We start from the raw sequence: 18,014 nt of genomic DNA, 5'->3' as shown, positions 1-18,014 counted from the left end.
TGTCCATTTTACATCTGTAAAGATTTGACTATCTACTGAAGAACCTATTTGAACTGTTTCTCAAGGAATATATATTCTGAGCAGTTGAATCAAAGGACAAGTCCATGCATTAAGCACATTATCCATATCAAGTCACCAAGGATATGTTAAAAATAAAAACTGGTTTGTCATACCGGTGTGAGCAGGGTTCAAACCTGCACGGGGAGAGACCATTGGATTTGGAGTCCAATGCCTTAACCACTAAGCCATTGGAGCTTGCTAGTTTAACTACCAGGCCTTAACCAGTTGATTATCTCATTCTGTCAGTTTTACTTCTGTAAAGACGAGACAGTCTTCTGAAGAGCCTATCTGAAATGTTTCTCAAGGAATATACACTGCTCAAAAAAATAAAGGGAACACTTAAACAACACAATGTAACTCCAAGTCAATCACACTTCTGTGAAATCAAACTGTCCACTTAGGAAGCAACACTGATTGACAATCAATTTCACATGCTGTTGTGCAAATGGAATAGACAACAGGTGGAAATTATAGGCAATTAGCAAGACACCCCCAATAAAGGAGTGGTTCTGCAGGTGGTGACCACAGACCACTTCTCAGTTCCTATGCTTCCTGGCTGATGTTTTGGTCACTTTTGAATGCTGGCGGTGCTTTCACTCTAGTGGTAGCATGAGACGGAGTCTACAACCCACACAAGTGACTCAGGTAGTGCAGCTCATCCAGGATGGCACATCAATGCGAGCTGTGTCAAGAAGGTTTGCTGTGTTTGTCAGCGTAGTGTCCAGAGCATGGAGGCGCTATCAGGAGACAGGCCAGTAGATCAGGAGACGTGGAGGAGGCCGTAGGAGGGCAACAACCCAGCAGCAGGACCGCTACCTCCGCCTTTGTGCAAGGAGGAGCAGGAGGAGCACTGCCAGAGCCCTGAAAAATGACCTCCAGCAAGGCCACAAATGTGCATGTGTCTGCTCAAACGGTCAGAAACAGACTCCATGAGGGTGGTATGAAGGCCCGACGTCCACAGGTGGGGGTTGTGCTTACAGCCCAACACTTTGCAGGACGCTTGGCATTTGCCAGAGAACACCAAGATTGGCAAATTCGCCACTGGCACCCTGTGCTCTTCACAGATGAAAGCAGGTACACACTGAGCACATGTGACAGACGTGACAGAGTCTGGAGATGCCGTGGAGAACGTTCTGCTGCCTGCAACATCCTCCAGCATGACCGGTTTGGCGGTGGGTCAGTCATGGTGTGGGGTGGCATTTCTTTGGGGGGCTGCACAGCCCTCCATGTGCTCGCCAGAGGTAGCCTGACTGCCATTAGGTACCGAGATGAGATCCTCAGACCCTTTGTGCAACCATATGCTGGTGCGGTTGGCCCTGGGTTCCTCCTAATGCAAGACAATGCTAGACCTCATGTGGCTGGAGTGTGTCAGCAGTTCCTGCAAGAGGAAGGCATTGATGCTATGGACTGGCCCGCCCGTTCCCCAGACCTGAATCCAATTGAGCACATCTGGGACATCATGTCTCGCTCCATACACCAACACCACATTGCACCACAGACTGTCCAGTAGTTGGCGGATGCTTTAGTCCAGGTCTGGGAGGAGATCCCTCAGGAGACCATCCGCCACCTCATCAGGAGCATGCCCAGGCGTTGTAGGGAGGTCATACAGGCACGTGGAGGCCACAAACACTACTGAGCCTCATTTTGACTTGTTTTAAGGACATTACATCAAAGTTGGATCAGCCTGTAGTGTGGTTTTCCACTTTAATTTTGAGTGTGACTCCAAATCCAGACCTCCATGGGTTGATAAATTTGATTTCCATTGATCGTTTTTGTGTGATTTTGTTGTCAGCACATTCAACTATGTAAAGAAAAAAGGATTCAATAAGAATATTTCATTCATTCAGATCTAGGATGTGTTATTTTAGTGTTCCCTTTATTTTTTTTGAGCAGTGTATATTCTGAGCACTTGAATCAAAGGACAAGTCCATGCATTAAGCACATTATCCATATCAAGTCACCAAGGATATGTTAAAAATAAAAACTGGTTTGTTATAGCGCTGTGAGCAGGGATCGAACCTGCGCGGGGAGACCCCATTGGATTTCAAGTCCAACGCCTTAACCACTCGGCCATCGCAGCTTGCTATCTTAACTACCAGGCCTTAACCACTCGGTTATTTCATTCTGTTAATTTTACTTCTGTAAAGACTAGACTATCTTCAGAAGAGCCTAATTGAAATGTTTTTCAAGGAATACGTATTCTGAGCACTTGAATCAAAGGACAAGTCTATGCATTAAGCACTTCATCAATATCAAGTCATCAATGCTATGTTACAAATAAATACTGGTTTGTCAATGCGCTGCGAGCAGTTTTAAAAACTGTACAGGGAGACATCACTGGAGTTTATTTGCAATGCTTAAACCAATTGGGCATCGCAGCAGTAGGAAACTAAGGAAAGTGATGAGGAGAAAGAACAAGTGGGCTATTTGCTTCGAGCAATGTTAAAACATGGGTGGGGTGAACCAATTGAAATTCAGGTCCAACGTCCACGCATTAAAGAGATTATCCATATCAAGTCACCAAGGATATGTTCAAATTACTGGTTTGGCAAAGCTCTGTGAGCAGGGTTCAAACCTGTCGGTGAGACCCCACTGGATTTCAAATCCAAAGCCGTAACCACTCGGCCATCGCAGCTTGCTATGTTAACTGCCAGACATTAACCAGTCGGCTATCTAATTCTGTCCATTTTACATCTGTAAAGATTTGACTATCTACTGAAGAACCTATTTGAACTGTTTCTCAAGGAATATATATTCTGAGCACTTGAATCAAAGGACAAGTCCATGCATTAAGCACATTATCCATATCAAGTCACCAAGGATATGTTAAAAATAGAAACTGGTTTGTCATACATGTGTGAGCAGGGTTCAAACCTGCACGGGGAGACACCATTGGATTTCAAGTCCAATGCCTTAACCACTCAGCCATCGGAGCTTGCTATTTTAACTACCAGGCCTTAACCAGTTGATTATCTCATTCTGTCAGTTTTACTTCTGTAAAGACGAGACTGTCTTCTGAAGAGCCTATCTGAAATGTTTCTCAAGAAATATACACTGCTCAAAAAAATAAAGGGAACACTTAAACAACACAATGTAACTCCAAGTCAATCACACTTCTGTGAAATCAAACTGTCCACTTAGGAATCAACACTGATTGACAATCAATTTCACATCAAATCAAATCAAATCAAATCAAATTTTATTTGTCACATACACATGGTTAGCAGATGTTAATGCGAGTGTAGCGAAATGCTTGTGCTTCTAGTTCCGACAATGCAGTAATAACGAGCAAGTAATCTAACTAACAATTTTTTCAAAAAACTACTGTCATACACAGTGTAAGGGGATAAAGAATATGTACATAAGGATATATGAATGAGTGATGGTCACAGAGCAGCATAGGCAAGATACAGTAGATTTGATATCGAGTACAGTATATACATATGAGATAAGTATGTAAACCAAGTGGCATAGTTAAAGTGGCTAGTGATACATGTATTACATAAGGATGCAGTCGATGATATAGAGTACAGTATCAACGTATGCATATGAGATGAACAATGTAGGGTAAGTAACATTATATAAGGTAGCATTGTTTAAAGTGGCTAGTGATATATTTACATCATTTCCCATCGATTCCCATGATTAAAGTGGCTGGACCATAGAGTCAGTGTCATTGACAGTGTGTTGGCAGTAGCCACTCAATGTTAGTGGTGGCTGTTTAACAGTCTGATGGCCTTGAGATAGAAGCTGTTTTTCAGTCTCTCGGTCCCAGCTTTGATGCACCTGTACTGACCTTGCCTTCTGGATGGCAGCGGGGTGAACAGGCAGTGGCTCGGGTGGTTGATGTCCTTGATGATCTTTATGGCCTTCCTGTAGCATCGGGTATGTATTGTCCTGAGGGCAGGAATCAAAGTTTGCCCCCGTGATGCATTAAGCAGACCTCACTACCACTCTGGAGAGCCTTAAAAATGAAAACTGGTTTGTCAGTACCGGTGTACCAGGGGTGAAAGCCCGCCAGGATGCTCTCGACCATTGCATCTGTAGAAGTCCAATGCTTTTGGTGACAACTAAGCCTTCAGCCTCCTGAGGTTGAAGAGGGCGCTTAACCAGTTGCCTTATCTCATTCTGTCTGTTTGAGTGGACCAATTCAGTTTGTCTGTGATGTGTATGCCGAGGAACTTAAAACTTGCTACCCTCTCCACTACTGTTCCATCGATGTGGATGGGGGGAACACCCTCTGCTGTTTCCTGAAGTCCAAATCAATCACTTAGTTTTGTTGAAATCAAACTGTGAGGTTATTTTCCTGAACCAACACTGATTGACAATCAACATGCTGTTGTGCAAATGGAATAGACAACAGGTGGAAATTATAGGCAATTAGCAAGACACCCCCAATAAAGGAGTGGTTCTGCAGGTGGTGACCACAGACCACTTCTCAGTTCCTATGCTTCCTGGCTGATGTTTTGGTCACTTTTGAATGCTGGCGGTGCTTTCACTCTAGTGTTAGCATGAGACGGAGTCTACAACCCACACAAGTGGCTCAGGTAGTGCAGCTCATCCAGGATGGCACATCAATGCGAGCTGTGTCAAGAAGGTTTGCTGTGTTTGTCTGCGTAGTGTCCAGAGCATGGAGGCACTATCAGGAGACAGGCCAGTACATCAGGAGACGTGGAGGAGGCCGTAGGAGGGCAACAACGCAGCAGCAGGACCGCTACCTCCGTCTTTGTGCAAGGAGGAGCAGGAGGAGCACTGCCAGAGCCCTGAAAAATGACCTCCAAATGTGCATGTGTCTGCTCAAACGGTCAGAAACAGACTCCATGAGGGTGGTATGAAGGCCCGACGTCCACAGGTGGGGGTTGTGCTTACAGCCCAACACTTTGTAGGACGCTTGGCATTTGCCAGAGAACACCAAGATTGGCAAATTCGCCACTGGCACCCTGTGCTCTTCACAGATGAAAGCAGGTACACACTGAGCACATGTGACAGACGTGACAGAGTCTGGAGATGCCGTGGAGAACGTTCTGCTGCCTGCAACATCCTCCAGCATGACCGGTTTGGCGGTGGGTCAGTCATGGTGTGGGGTGGCATTTTTTGGGGGGGCTGCACAGCCCTCCATGTGCTCGCCAGAGGTAGCCTGACTGCCATTAGGTACCGAGATGAGATCCTCAGACCCTTTGTGCAACCATATGCTGGTGCGGTTGGCCCTGGGTTCCTCCTAATGCAAGACAATGCTAGACCTCATGTGGCTGGAGTGTGTCAGCAGTTCCTGCAAGAGGAAGGCATTGATGCTATGGACTGGCCCGCCCGTTCCCCAGACCTGAATCCAATTGAGCACATCTGGGACATCATGTCTCGCTCCATACACCAACACCACATTGCACCACAGACTGTCCAGTAGTTGGCGGATGCTTTAGTCCAGGTCTGGGAGGAGATCCCTCAGGAGACCATCTGCCACCTCATCAGGAGCATGCCCAGGCGTTGTAGGGAGGTCATACAGGCACGTGGAGGCCACAAACACTACTGAGCCTCATTTTGACTTGTTTTAAAGACATTACATCAAAGTTGGATCAGCCTGTAGTGTGGTTTTCCACTTTAATTTTGAGTGTGACTCCAAATCCAGACCTCCATGGGTTGATAAATTTGATTTCCAGAGAAAGTACAAGTGGACTATTCACTGAGAATAAGATTTAAAAAGGAGCAGGGAGACGCAATTGGGTTTCAAGTCCGAGGACTTAACCACTTGACTCAGATTTTCCATTGCAAATCTAACACAAACAACAGTATCTGTACTGAAGAGCCTATTTGAACTGTTTCTCAAGGAATACATTTTCTGAGCACTTGAATCAAAGGACAAGTCTATGCATTAAGCACTTCATCAATATCAAGTCACCAATGCTATTTTACAAATAAATACTGGTTTGTCAACACGCTGCAAGCAGTTTTAAAAACTGTACGGGGAGACAACACTGGAGTTCATTTGCAATGCTTAAATTACGACCCTAGTTGGTTTAACCACAAAAGAAGACCAGAACCTTCCCGCTAGCCATGATTAGCTGAGATAATGGATGGGCTGGACATGCCGGGAGTTGAGTTTGGATTGGTCTGCCATGTAGCATGCTTCTGTCTATAACGTGAGCTGCTCAGTGTGTGCTGATAGTCTTTTCTACCACAGCTTTTTTTTGAAAGATATAACATTAGCCATCGAGAACTACAAAAGTTTTACTACTTGTATCAACACTGGTGCCCTGAATTTAGCAGGTGCTATCGACAGATCAGATGGAAAACGTTGTGATGAGCTACTTCCTGCACACGATACAGTCAGTGTGAAGCGGAGTGACTTGACACAACGTTTGCCAAACAAGATGTAGCTACAAACAAAACAGAGTTAAATGGTTCCAGTCTACCGTGAAGCGTACATCCATCTACATTATACGGGTTTGAGTAGCTACATTTTAAGAAATTCTACGTTTCTAATTTTGTCAGAAAGTAATTTTCATTGCAAGTTAAAGCGTACTGTTAGCTAGCGAACGTTACCTTGCTGGCTCACTAGCTAACGTAACGTGCATGATCTGTGTAGTATTATTAGAATCAGAAATCTATTTGCATTGCTAGTTATAGCCTAATGTTAGCTAGCTTTTATTTCATCTTTATAAACCAGGTCGGCCAGTTGAGAACAAGTTCTCATTTACAACTGCGACCTGGACAATATAAAAGAAAGCAGTGTGACAAAAACAGCACAGAGTAACACATAAACAAACGTACAGTCAATAACACAATAGAAAAAGTATATGTACAGTGTGTGCAAATGTAGAAGAGTAGGGAGGTAAGGCAATGAATAGACCTTGGAGCCAGTGGGTTTGGCGACGAATATGTAGTGAGGGCCAGCCAACGAGAGCATACAAGTCGCAGTAGTGGGTAGTATATGAGGCTTTGGTGACAAAATGGATGGCACTGTGATAGACTACATCCAATTCACTGAGTAGAGCGTTGGAAGCTATTTTGTAAATGACATCACCGAAGTCAAGGATTGTTAGGATAGTCAGTTTTATGAGGGTATGTTTGGCAGCATGACTGAAGGAGGCTTTGTTGTGAAATAAGACGCCAATTCTAGATTTACTTTTGGATTGGAGATGCTTAACAAGCGGCCGCTTGTGTTTTGTGCAGTCCGTCCAGGAAGCCCATTCACAGCTGTAGATTTTCACAGTCTCTGGTTCCTTTTCGCCACTCCTGGCAAGCTCGCCATTTATGTTGTGGAAATATTTGGTCAATCATATTTCACAATGTGACTTCAAATAGACGTTTTATTACTTCATAATAAAAGCCGAGCTGGATCATGAATACACTTGCCTTCCAGTCTTGGCACAGAATGCATTTGTCCTCCTTACATCATACTCATAGTAACTCCTCTTAATTGCTCATCACCGAGGACATTTAGCCACTGTTATCATATTGCCTTCATATTAGACATGCAACCTGTAGAGTCGCATAAATATTTTCATGCATGTGTGACCATAGCAACAGACCGTGGCACTCTACAGGAATAACCAATACATGTCATCCTGCTAACTCCTCTGAAAGGGACACCCCTGTTCTGGGAAAAAAATCCAAGAGGTGTAACCATAGTTGGCCATAACAGTTACAAGAATAACCAGCCGTGCATGTCTAATGGTGTCAAATGACCCAAAGCACAAAACTAGTTTTGCTAGCTCCTTCTGAAATAAAGAATTGCCACATATGTACTGAAAAATTCACAATAGGTACAGGCTGGTGCTAATGGAGGATGATAGCACCCAGCAACAAAGAGCCATTTGAAAGTTTGATTCTTAAATCCAGCAAATCAAATTGTTTGGGGACAGACTTGGTAGAGACAACCAAGCACTGAAGGTGAACCTTGGCAAAGATTGCCACTCTCCCACCTTTGGAAGATCTGTCTTGCCGAAAAGGTTATAACCAGAACGGTTAACATCAGTATTCAAAACACTCTTCCTTAACCACGTCTCAGTAATAACCAACACATCTGTATTGGAGCTGTGAACCCACACTTTGAATTGATCCATTTTAGGTAATAAGCTTCTAGTGTTAACGTGCAGAAAACCCAGGCTTTTACGAGAGCAGAAATCAGTGAAGCAGATATCAGAGCACAAGTCAGAATTGGAGCTAGCAACAGTAGATGGGCCAGGGTGTACATGCACATTTCCAGATATCATCAAAAGTAATACAATCAAGGCACGGCAGAGTACAGGGAGTGCTCTGCAACGCTGATTTATGACATCTGAATGTGCATCAGATGTCAACAAGATCATATTGTACAGCAATGTCATCAGGTAACATGAGTAAAAAGCCGGCATGAGGTGGTTAGAATAGGATGGGCGTGGAACAGGGGAACCCAAGAGCAGACTCAGACGAGGTGACTGGGATGAAGTAACCAAGGTATTTATTGAAACACAGAGGGAAGATGGAGTACAGGTTAGGGGAAGCTCAGGCAAGTTGCTGGAAACCAGATGTGGAGGCTGACGCTGGAGCGAGAGGGGTTGAGACAGGGTAAGCAGGTCCGGAGGGGAATCCAAGGGAGTAGTAGAGTGGGGAATCCAGGACAGAGTATCAGGATGACGAAATGTGGGACAGGAGGCTGGGACCAGAGTCAGAGCGGGCAGAACTGTAGCGGAGAGGAAAACAGCGTCAGGCAAGGAAAACAGGCACAACAGGATAACAGGATCTGAATAGTAACAAACAGCTTGAAACGTAGGCTGACTGAGCAGAGATTACGAGCTGGCAGCGTGGAAGTGGCAGGGCTGAGTATTTGTAGAGGTCTTGATTGTGGAACAGGTTGCAGCTGGTGGGGATCTGCTCTGAATCCAGCACACCTATCTCCGCCCACACAGTCACACACAGAGAGGGAGAGGGAGAGAGTACTGGGGGAGTGGCGGCAGGTCAAGGAGACACAGGATGAGAGGGTAGAGGGTGATGCAGGATAAGATGTGACCGTACCCTCCCCCCTCTACCTGGGCCACCTGCTGCCCGACCAGGCTTATCTGGGTGTGAGGTATAGAAATCCCGTAAGAGAGAGGGGTCCAGAATGTGACGGTGGGGCACCCGCTCATCATGCCCGCATCATGCCCGCATCCCTCCCAGGCCACCAGGTACTGCCAGCCCACGACCCCGAAGGCGCATGATCAGAAGCCGGATGGTATAGGCAGGATGGTCATCGATGAGCCAAGGGGGTGGAGAAGCTGGTGCAGGAGGAGACAGGGGACTGGCGCAAATAGGTTTAATCAGTAATAAATGGAAGGTAGATCCTGACAGAGGCTGTGAGTTTCAGGAGCACCGCCGAAGGGTTGATGACACGGTCAATTTCAAAGGGACCAATCAAATCAAATCAAAATAAAATGTATTTATATAGCCCTTCGTACATCAGCTGATATCTCAAAGTGCTGTACAGAAACTCAGCCTAAAACCCCAAACAGCAAGCAATGCAGGTGTCGAAGCACGGTGGCTAGGAAAAACTCCCTAGAAAGGCCAAAACCTAGGAAGAAACCTAGAGAGGAACCAGGCTATAAAGGGTGACCAGTCCTCTTCTGGCTGTGCCAGGTGGAGATTATAACAGAACATGGCCAAGATGTTCAAATGTTCATAAATTACCAGCATGGTCAAATAATAATAAGTCAGCACCTCAACACCTCAGGAGTAAATGTCAGTTGGCTTTTCATAGCCGATCATTAAGAGTATCTCTTCCACTCCTGCTGTCTCTAGAGAGTTGAAAACAGCAGGTCCGGAACAGGTAGCATGTCCGGTGAACAGGTCAGGATTCCATACCCGCAGGCAGAACAGTTGAAACTGGAGCAGCAGCATAGCCAGGTGGACTGGGGACAGCAAGGAGTCATCATGCCAGGTTGTCCTGAGGCATGGTCCTACGGCTCAGGTCCTCCGAGAGAGAGAAAGAAAGAGAGAATTAGAGAGAGCATACTAAAATTCACACAGGACACCGGATAGGACAGGAGAAGTACTCCAGATATAACAAACTGACCCTAGCCCCCGACACATAAACTACTGCAGCATAAATACTGGAGGCTGAGACAGGAGGGGTCAGGAGACACTGTGGCCCCATCCAATGATACCCCCGGACAGGGCCAAACAGGAAGGATATAACCCCACCCACTTTGCCAAAGCACAGCCCCCACAGCACTAGAGGGATATCTTCAACCACGAACTTACCATCCTGAGACAAGGCCGAGTATAGCCCACAAAGATCTCTGCCATGGCACAACCCAAGGGGGGGTGCCAACCCAGACAGGAAGATCACATCAGTGACTCAACCCACTCAAGTGATGCACCCCTCCTAGGGAGGGCATGAAAGAGCACCAGTAAGCCAGTGACTCAGCCCCTGTAATAGGGTTAGAGGCAGAGAATCCCAGTGGAAAGAGGGGGAACCGGCCAGGCAGAGACAGCAAGGGCGGTTCGTTGCTCCAGAGCTTTTCCGTTCACCTTCACACTCCTGGGCGAGACTACACTCAATCATATGACCCACTGAAGAGATGAGTCTTCAGTAAAGACTTAATGGTTGAGACCGAGTCTGCATCTCACATGGGTAGGCAGACCATTCCATAAAAATGGAGCTCTATAGGAGAGAGCCCTGCCTCCAGCTGCTTGCTTAGAAATTCTAGGGACAATTAGGAGGCCTGCGTCTTGTGACCGTAGCGTACGTGTAGGTATGTACGGCAGGACCAAATCAGAGAGATAGGTAGGAGCAAGCCCATGTAATGCTTTGTAGGTTAACAGTAAAACCTTGAAATCAGCCCTTGCCTTAACAGGAAGCCAGTGTAGGGAGGCTAGCACTGGAGTAATATGATCACATTTTTTGGTTCTAGTCAGGATTCTAGCAGCCGTATTTAGCACTAACTGAAGTTTATTTTGTGCTTCATCCGGGTAGCCGGAAAGTAGAGCAATGTAGTAGTCTAACCTATAAGTAACAAAAGCATGGATACATTTTTCTGCATCATTTTTGGACAGAAAGTTTCTGATTTTTGCAATGTTACGTAGATGGAAAAAAGCTGTCCTTGAAACAGTCTTGATATGTTCGTCAAAAGAGAGATCAGGGTCCAGAGTAATGCCGAGGTCCTTCACAGTTTAATCTGAGATGACTGTACAACCATTAAGATTAATTGTCAGATTCAACAGAAGATCTTTTTGTTTCTTGGGACCTAGAACAAGCTTCTCTGTTTTGTCCGAGTTTAAAAGTAGAACGTTTGCAGCCATCCACTTCCTTATGTCTGAAACACATGCTTCTAGCGAGGGCAATTTTGGGGCTTCACCATGTTTCATTGAAATGTACAGCTGTGTGTCATCCGCATAGCAGTGAAAGTTAACATTATGTTTTCGAATGACATCCCCAAGAGGTAAAATATATAGTGAAAACAATAGTGGTCCTAAAACCGAACCTTGAGGATCACCGAAATTTACAGTTGATTTCTCAGAGGACAAACCATTCACAGAGACAAACCAATGAATCGGGGGGAAAGTTTCTTCAATGCCACCTTCAATTGCAGGTCCTGCCCTTAATCTCTTGGTTGGGTTGTTCGGTCTGGCCGTTGGTCTGGGGATGATATCCAGAAGGAAGACTGACATTAATACCAAGAGCTGAACAGAAGGCTCTCCATACCTGGGAGGTAAACTGGGGTCCTCTGTCAGAAACAATGTCAGAGGGGATGCCATGCAGACAAAACACATGGAATACTAACAGGTCCACAGTCTCCGGGAGCTTGGAGGACAGGAGCTTGGAGAGGAGAATGAAGTGAGCCATTTTGGAAAACCTGTCAATAATGGTGAGGATGACGGAGTTACCGTTAGATGGGGGAAGGCCAGTGACAAAGTCCAGAGCTATGCGTGACCAGGGGCGATTAGGTATGGGAAGAGGGCAAAGCAGGCAGGACTTGGGTTTAGTGGAGGTCTTGTTCCAGGCACAGACCGAGCAGGCTGAGACAAACTCCTGGACATCTCTCTCCATGGTGGAGAGCTCTGAAACAGGAAGGTAAGGGTCTGGTTCATACCAGGGTGACAGGTGAGGTGGGTAGAATGGCCCCACTGAAGAACATCAGAGCGAACAGAATCTGGAACAAACAAGGCATTACCTGAACCGTTACCCGGGTCAGGCTGGTTCTGCTGAGCCTGGTGGATACGGGACTCGATCTCCTAGGTGACGGCGGCAACAATGCAGGTGGCACAATGGCAGATGGCAAAATGGCTTCTGGCTTGGTACACGTGTTGTCGGTGGTGAACTGGCGAAGCTCGGGAAAGAGGGGTGTGTGTGGTGGAGGTACCTGTACCATACAGGGGGAGACAGGCCAGGGCAGACGGGGAACAGATCACCAGGTGGAATCCAAGCAGCAGTGCAGCAGGCAATGGGAGTAGGTGTCACACCCACTTGGTATAAGCTCTTATTTCTGGAGGTAGATTTCTTGTAGTGAATGGTCTTTGAACAGCAAGAGGGGGCTTCAGAGGATGTTCCAAAGACTCCTGACAGTTGTTGGGCCCAAAGGCCTTTTACTTCACACCTTAGTGTTAATTGAATTTGTATCTGGCTCAGTTCCAGGTTGGAATGGTGTCCTCAGGTCTCTGCTGTTTGCTTGCTTTGAGCACCCTCTGTATAGCTTGGAAAAATAATACTGTGGAAGCAGTAATCTCTCTGGTTAATTCTGGTCAAAATTAGGTTGTAGGTTTGGAGTTTTGATCTAGAGCGAAGGCCATGCTGTGAAGTGTAGCATCCTGCAAATGTACCTGCTGAAAAATATCAAGTTTATCTAACTCCAAATCTATCCTTTTGTAAAAAACATGTTGAACATTTTGAGAGCTCACATTAAGCTGTGTCTCTCTCTCTCAGGGCAACTAACTTGTTTTTGTTTTGCATACATGTCAAAAATGTATTTTTGAAAGCTATTGCATTGGCCAGGAATCGAAGCCTGGCCCTTCGCGGGGGAGCGGAGCATTCTCGATGCGGAAATCAGAGTAGTGCCTCAAAACCAACGAGTGATGGCTCAGATTAGAAAGAGCATGGCACTAACAACAGCATAGCTGTGGGCTCGAGTCCCGCTGGGGTCACATGCAAAAATGTGTAGACTCACTGTTATCACGTGGGATTAAAGTGCCTGTTATTTCAAAGGTATAGGATATGAACATTGGTCAATGCAATTTCAGTAAAGCTGTGTGAACCCCCCCCAAAAAAAGTATTAGTACTTTTTGTGCAATTACAGTGTGTGTGTTGTTGTATTTGTAGCCCACTATTTCTACACAGTGAGAGTACTTGTGTTTGTGTTGTATTTTTTCTGGTAGGTAGGCTGTCTCTACTAATATATTCTTCACCTACTTGACTCCCCAGGGTGACTCAGATTGGAAGTGTGCCTGGTAGAGTAATGGTTATGGTGGTCAGTCCCTGAAGAAATGGAGTTCAAATCCCAGAAGAGCAAAGCATTGTAACTTCATTTTTATTTAACCTTTATTTAACTAGGCAAGTCATTTAAGGTAAAGCCCCGCCTTATCTCAGCTCACTGGTCACCATAGCAGCACCCACCTGTAGCACGCGCTCCAGCAGGTATATTTCACTGGTCACCCCCAAAGCCAATTCCTTCTTTGGCATTCTTTCCTTCCAGTTCTCTGCTGCCAATGACTGGAATGAACTGCAAAAATCACTGAAGCTGGAGACTCACATATCCCTCTCTAACTTTAAGCACCAGCTGTCAGAGCAGCTCATAGATCACTGCACTTGTATATAGCCAATCTCTAAGCAGCCCATCCAAAATCCCCATAATGTCATTTATTTTTTTGCTCCTTTGCACCCCAGTATCTCTACTAGCACATTCATATTCTGCACATCTCCAGTGTTTAATTGCTAAATTGTAATTGTTTCGCCACTATGGCCTATTTATTGCCTTACCCCCCTTAACTTACCTCATTTGCACACACTGTATATAGACTTTTTTCTATGGTGTTATTGACTGTACGTTTGTTTATTCCATGTGTAACTCTGTGTTGTGGTTTGTGTCGCACTGCTTTGCTTCATCGTGTCCAAGTAACAGTTGTAAATGAGAACTTGTTCTCAACTGGCCTACCTGGGTTAAATAAAGGTGAAATAAAAAATAAGTTAAGAACAAATTCTTATTTAGAGTGACGGCCTACCCTTGCCAAAGCCGGACTGCGCTGGGCCAATTTGGAGTCCCATAGGGAGGAGCCCAATCACTGAGGTGTTTAGGGGAAAAGGGGCTAGTTTCCATCAACTATCGCTAATGAACTGACACCTTGTAAAGAATGTCCTTTTAATAGAGTTGTGATAACAGATTATATTGTGGAGTAACAACACAAACCTTGTCTGCAAAAGGCAACTTCTTCCTGGGGTCATGCTTTGTAGACCATTCACAGGTGTTCCTAATCCTGGTCCCTGTGAATAAACCCACATTTTATGATTGTTTAGAAATAGTAGTAGTTATGGTGGTGAATTCCCAAAGGAGACGTTTTGAGTTAAAGTCCTTGCAAGAGCATGCCAATTTGCTTTTGTGGCCTTGACAGAACAAGGTTGAGGTGGGTTCTGGAAGCACATTAGACAGCAAGGGAAATTGGATTATAAAATGTTAGGTAATGGCAACGGGTGTTGAGTATGAGTACTGATCTATGATCAAATCCATCCCTGTCCATATAACTTTATTCCAGAGACAACTGATTCAGAATGATCTAGGCAAAGCTGATCCTAGAACAGTACTCCTCTGTACGCATTTATTAAATGTCTCAGGCTAAGAATGCTGAACTGGAATCAGTTACCCCTGTTTATGTAATGTTATTCATTCTACTCAGAAATGCTAAACAGATCCTAGTTCAGCACTCCTACTTCAAGCCACCAAGAGAATGTTGGGTCTGGGTTGCTAAATGTCGTGAACAGTGGTTGAAAAGGTACCCAATTGTCATACTTGAGTAAAAGTAAAGATACCTTAATAGAAAATGACTCAAGTAAAAGTGAAAGTCACCCAGTAAAATACTACATGAGTAAAAGTCTAAAAGTATTTGGTTTTAAATATACTTAAGTATCAAAAGTAAACGCCATTGCTAAAATATAGTTAAGTATCAGTGGTAGTATACATTATTTGACAACCCTTATATTAAGCAAACCAGATAGCATGATTTTCTTGTTTTTAATTTAAGAAAGAGCCATAGGAACATTCCAACACTCAAGACGTAATTTACAAACGAAGCATGTGTTTAGTGAGTCCTCCAGAACAGAGGCAGTAGAGATGACCAAGGACGTTCTCTTGATAAGTGTATGAATTGGACCACTTTCCTGTCCGCCTAAGAATTGGAAATGTAACACTGTATGCAATTATTTTATAATTATTCTGCATGTTTGGAGGAGGAGGAATGCTGCCTATGACCCCAAGAACTCCATCCCCACTGTCAAACATGGAGGTGGAAACATTATCATTTGGGGGTGTTTTTCTGCTAAGGGGATAGGACAACTTCACCGCATCAAAGGGACGATGGACAGGTCCATGCACCGTCAAATCTTGGGTGAGAACCTCCTTCCCTCAGCCAGGGCATTGAAAATGGGTCGTGGATGGGTATTTCAGCATGACAATGACCCAAAACAAGAAGAAGCACATTAATGTCCTGGAGTGGCCTAGCCAGTCTCCAAACCTTAATTCCATAGAAAATCTGTGGAGGGAGCTGAATGTTCGAGTTGCCAAACGTCAGCCTCGAAACCTTAATGAGTTGGAGAAGATCTGCAAAGAGGAGTGGGACAAAATCCCTCCTGAGATGTGTGCAAACCTGGTGGCCAACTACAAGAAATGTCTGACCTCTGTGATTGCCAACAAGGGCTTTGCCACCAAGTACTAAGTCATGTTTTGCAGAAGGGTCAAAATACTTATTTCCCTCATTAAAATGAAAATCAATTTATAACATTTTTGACATGCGTTTTTCTGGATTTTGTTGTTGTTATTCTATCTCTCACTGTTCAAATTAACCTACCATTAAAATTATAGACTGATCATTTCTTTGTCAGTGGGCAAACATACAAAATCAGCAGGGGATCAAATACTTTTTTCCCTCACTGTATATACACAGACATTCCGTTTATATATATATAAATGTATATATAAATGTATCTGTATATACATGTATTGAAAAAGCCTTAATACAGTTGAAGTCTGAAGTTTGCATACCGTTGGGTTGGAGTCATTAAAACTCATTTTTCAACCACTCCACAAATTTCTTGTTAACAAACTAAAGTTTTGGCAAGTCAATTAGAACATCTGCTTCGTGCACGACACAAGCAATTTTCCAACAATTGTTTACAGACAGATTATTTCACTTATAATTCAATGTATCAAAATTCCAGTGGGTCAGAAGTTTACATACACTAAGTTGACTGTGCCTTTAAACAGCTTGGAAAATTCCAGAAAAATGATGTCATGGCTTTAGAAGTTTCTGATAGGCTAATTGACATCATTTGAGTCAATTGGAGGTGTACCTGTGGATATATTTCAAGGCTGACCTTCAAACTCAGTGCCTCTTTGCTTGACATCATGGGAAAATCAAAAGAGATCAGCCAAGACCTCAGAATTTGTTTTTAGACCACAAGTCTGGTTCATACTTGGGAGACATTTCCAAATGCCTGAAGGTACCACTTTCATATGTACAAATAATAGTACACAAGTATAAACACCATGGGACCACGCAGCCATCATACCGCTCAGGAAGGAGGCGTTCTGTTTCCTAGAGATGAACGTACTTTGTTGCGAAAAGTACAGATCAATCCCAGAACAACAGCAAAGGAGCTTGTGAAGATGCTGGAGGAAATAGGTACAAAATTATCGACAGTAAAATGAGTCCTATATCGACATAACCTGAAATGCCGCTCAGCAAGGAAGAAGCCACTGCTCCAAAACCACCATAAAAAAGCCCGACTACGGTTTGCAACTGCACATGGGGACAAAGTTCATACTTTTTGGAGAAATGTCCTCTGGTCTGATGAAACAAAAATGGAACTGTTTGGCCATAATGACCATCATTATGTTTGGAGGAAAAAGGGGGATGCTTGCAAGCCGAAGAATACCATCCCAACCGTGAAGCACGGGGGGTGGCAGCATCATGTTGTGGGGGCGATTTGCTGCAGGAGGGACTGGTGTAATTCACAAAATAGATGGCATCATGAGGGAGGAAAATTAGGTGGATATATTGAAGCAACATCTCAAGACATCAGTCAGGAAGTTAAAGGTTGGTCACATATGGGTCTTCCAAATGGACAATGACCACAAACATACTTCCAATGTTGTGGCAATATGGCTTAAGGACAACAAGTTAAGGTACTGGAGTGGTCATCACAAATCCCCGACCTCAATCCTATAGAAAATGTGCAGGCAGAACTTAAAAAATGTGTGCGAGCAAGGAGGCCTACAAACATGACTCAGTCACTCCAGCTGTGTCAGGAGGAATGGGCCAAAATTCCCCCAACTTATTATGGGAGCTTGTGGAAGGCTACCCAAAATGTTTGACCCAATTTAAAGGCAATGCAACCAAATACTAATTGAGTGTATGTAAACTTCTGACCCACTGGGAATGTGATTAAAATAAATAAAAGCTGAAATAAATCATTCTCTCTACTATTACTCTGACATTTCACATTCTTAAAATAAAGTGGTGAACCTAGCTGACCTAAGACAGGGAATTTTTTATTTGGATTAAATGTCAGGATTTGTGAAAAACTGAGTTTAAATGTATTTGGCTAAGGTGTATATAAACTTCAGACTTCAACTGTAGCTAGCCCTCGCAATTCTGTTGTTTGTTGAATGCAGTTTTGTCCTTGCTGCTTTTGCAACTGTGAAAGCAACTCTTTCGATGCACTTGCCCTTTGCTCAGAAGACATATTCCTATATTTCTCTGCATGCTTCATCTGGAAGTGTCGGGACAAGTTGTAG

The 18,014-nt window shown here is 44.3% G+C and overlaps 1 non-coding gene across 1 annotated transcript; it reads right to left on the bottom strand.

Annotated features, from left to right (window-relative positions):
* Positions 1–2,058: 2,058 nt before the first annotated feature.
* On the bottom strand, positions 2,059–2,140 carry trnas-uga. Its single transcript has one exon. It is a non-coding gene; the product is annotated as a tRNA-Ser (tRNA).
* Positions 2,141–18,014: the final 15,874 nt, after the last annotated feature.

The sequence above is a fragment of the Oncorhynchus tshawytscha genome, linkage group LG28, assembly GCF_018296145.1.
Source record: "Oncorhynchus tshawytscha isolate Ot180627B linkage group LG28, Otsh_v2.0, whole genome shotgun sequence".
NCBI lineage: Eukaryota > Metazoa > Chordata > Actinopteri > Salmoniformes > Salmonidae > Oncorhynchus > Oncorhynchus tshawytscha.
The sequence above is the reverse complement of the archived record's forward strand: the minus strand, read 5'-3'. Positions and strand labels throughout refer to the sequence as shown.